This window comes from Galeopterus variegatus, unplaced genomic scaffold (genome assembly GCF_000696425.1).
Source record: "Galeopterus variegatus unplaced genomic scaffold, G_variegatus-3.0.2 Scaffold30, whole genome shotgun sequence".
NCBI classification, from domain to species: Eukaryota; Metazoa; Chordata; class Mammalia; order Dermoptera; family Cynocephalidae; genus Galeopterus; species Galeopterus variegatus.
The window spans coordinates 490,926-494,469 of record NW_007726141.1 but is presented as its reverse complement, the minus strand read 5'-3'; positions in this window follow the sequence as shown (position 1 = coordinate 494,469).

The following is a 3,544-nucleotide window of genomic DNA, read 5'->3' as shown; positions in this document are numbered from 1 at the left end:
ATGCTGACAGCTGAAAAGAATAATTTTTGGTCTTGTGTGTACTTTTCTGCACTACACAAGCATATCTCTAGGTCATCTACGTTTATGAGAAAAACACTATGTTGAGACCTAGAAGACCTGGCTTTGTTACAAAATGTGTGACCACATTTTGATAGCTCTAGAAACCGCCCTTGTCTTTCCACCTTTCCTTGTACCTTTATCCCAGAGTACTCTGATCTGTAAGAGTGCAAAACAACATGACTACGCCAGTTGTCAAGTTACAGCCATTCATAACTAAAGCAAAAATGTTTCATTATTTTAGTTATACTAAGTTTCAATTTGTATTGTTAGGGCTAGGGCTCAAACCCTTCAAACCCATTGTACAGACTGGGTCACCAGACCCCTCACATGCCAGCCTGAGTCATAGATCCCTCACATGCAGGTCCACGCTAAGTAATTGGGAAAGATCCTGGGAGCCATTGGCAGATGGCATGAGCTCAGTCCTCAGCCTTAACAGCAGCAGCCTACAGCAGCAGTAACAGGAGAAGTAGCAGTGGTGGTGGCCTCTCAGGGCATCCCATGGGCACTGGCAGCAACAGCCTCCAGCAGCAGTAGTGGCCTCCCCGTGACTCCTCAGGGGCATCTGGGAGGAGGCGTGGATCAGAGCCACTCATCCTTTATACTTAAGTCCATAATCCAGGACACCTGGGTGCACGTGCACAATTACTCTAGTCAATAGCCAAGGAACAACTGGGTGCACGTGCATATTTACATAAAATACTCGGCAAGATTCTGAACATCTGAGGGGCCCTGACCATTTTCCCATATTTCCCCAACTAAGAGCCATTTAACCAAAAACACTTTGTTCTCTGGCTCCAGTGTCCTGACAATGTGTTTCCCTGGCCATAGGTTTTTCTATTCTTAAGTCCTACATTTGTTAGATTTGTCAGAAAGATTCTCTCAACTAAAATGTGTACAGACATTGTGAATACTTCTACACGTGTTCAGTGTTTTAACCTAGTCTTAATCATTTATTTTTATTGTGATAAAGATGATGTCCTGAGACATTTCAATTATTGTGGTACTATGCTAGTTAATAGATATTCTGGTATTATATGGTGAAATATCTGCAGAGGCACACATCCATAACTAGACAAAGCTGGAATCCTCATTTATACATATTACTCTAATGTTTTCCACCAAAAATTATTATCTACATTAAAGATCACTTAGAGCATCTGCGAATAGCTCTTTATAATAGATCATCATAGTTTAAAATATTCTATTTACTGTCATATTAATGTCAAGTTTCTTAACATTATTATGCCTCAGTTTCCTCATCTGTAGAAGGTAAATAATAATAGTATCTACTTTCTAGGTTTGAATGTGAGAATTAAATAGGATAATGCATATAAACCACAATCTCTGCCAATTAGTAAGCATCCTATTAATGTTAGCTTTATTAACATTATTAATTCTTAATTATTCTTTTATAAATTCCTCAAATCACAATGTCGGCAATATTTAAATGCATTCAATAATTATTCAGTTAACCAAAATCTAAATATCAATTGGCTTGTGTGTTTTGACACAGATAAGTAATAAAAGCCTAGTGTCAGTGTGCCCACTGAATTATTGAGAAAAGATAAGCCCTCACTATTGTTGTGATTCCTACATTATTGTTTCTTTTTAATCTCGTCTTGAGGTTTCTCTGTTGAGTGTGGCCATAAGCCAAGGCAGCCACTCTGTAGCAGAGCCCTGACCAGGGAAATGTTAGGTTCAGGTTTAGATGTGTCACTCAGGTGAGTCATAAGTGAAATCAAAATGCATGAAACAGAAGAAATTTATTACATACAGATATCAGAGAAGTTAGCAGCACCAACTGTAGGCCAACAAGAAGTCTGGAGGCTCAGGTAGTTCAATCAGTAGGAGGGGAGTGAGAGAGAGAAGATCTGTTAGACTGCCTTTTTAAAGTCCTTGGCATTATCCCTTAGGCTTTCCTGCAGGGGTTGTGGATTGGCTAGCTTCAAGAAAACATGTGTATGCAAGGGGAGAACTTATTTATTTATATGACTCTGGTGTTTACCACTTAGTTTTATTGTGGTCAGCTGCTGTGGGGCATGTTGCATTATTCAGTGAGTGAGATAAAGAACACGTTGGCTGTATTTTGAACAATCACACAGGGTAAGGAAGTTTTTACTAGGCCCACAGGGACAGGGTACTACTGGGTTCCAAAAAACTTAAGTCAGGCCTAAAAATGGATGTCAAGGCAGCAACCATATTAAACAAATGTATAACAATTATTTGTCCCCGCTTTAACCTTATTGACTCCCAATTGTCTCTCTCTACTGCGCATTGGTGGTTCAGTGGTAGAATTCTCGCCTGCCAATTGTCTCTCTCGCCTCAGATTCCTCTGGGGTGAAGCCAGGCATCAGTCAATCAATCAATCAATCAAGGTAAATGGTTATTACTCATTTCTCCCTTCTTAAAAACATCTAAATCCTCAAGGCTTCTGCATTGTATCAACTCTTCTCAAAAACCAATAGCATAAAATATCAAGGTCAAGGTTTTGGATCCGCATACTGGCCAGCAACAACAAACAAACAAACAAAAACAATGGCAGACTATGTTTACTTACATTACTTTCTTTATTCATATGTACATATATCTAATTTGATCTCTGCTATTCCCTAACTCCCATTCTCAGAATCAATTGGTAGGTTCTTTTCAGGGTATTCTTATGTTTTCTACTCTAAACCTATAGAAAAGTCCTTTCTCCACATTAACCTATCTGAATTCTGTACTACACAGTCCTTTCCAAGTCCCCCCTATACCATGAAGCTTTCCATAATTACCACCCTGAAGTTGCCATTCTCTTAACTTTTACTACTTGGGCGGTATAGGACAAAAAACAGATGTGGTTTTTCAATCCTAGTCCAGCAGCTTGCTAGCTGTAGTAACTCTGAGCTTTGTTTCTCCATCTATAAAATTCATATAATAATGTCTACCAAATTAAGTATCACTGTGGGAAATAGATGTGATAATTAGGTCTTAAATAGCACAATAATAGAAAAAAAGTAGATGTTTTAATCATGTTTTCTTGTTGCCCTTGTGATATAGACAAAATTATTTAACTTTGGCTTAAATTTCATTTTGTATTATTAAAAATTTTATATTTGTCTTAGGTTCCTCCTGTAGAATAGAGATAGGGTTATTCATTTCTTATATGGGGGTACATGGCACATTTTAATTGTTTGCTTGATAAGTTTTAGTGAGTACTCTATTTACTGTAATGAAAATTCAATAGGTTTTTCAAATCAATAATTTCATGTTTTGAAATCTATATTACAGTATATCGTATTAGTGTTGCCCCATTCATTAGATATTGGTGTCTATAAAGATTTATTGTATATCGTCAAAAAGGGAAGACCCCAGATCAATTCCATACATGTTTATTAAGCAAGTAAGCACCTGTTATGTGGCTGGCACTATCCTAGGTACCAGGAATAAAAAGTGATTGAGATGTGAAGCTTATGCTCTAGCTGCCAAAAGGCAAAAATAATAG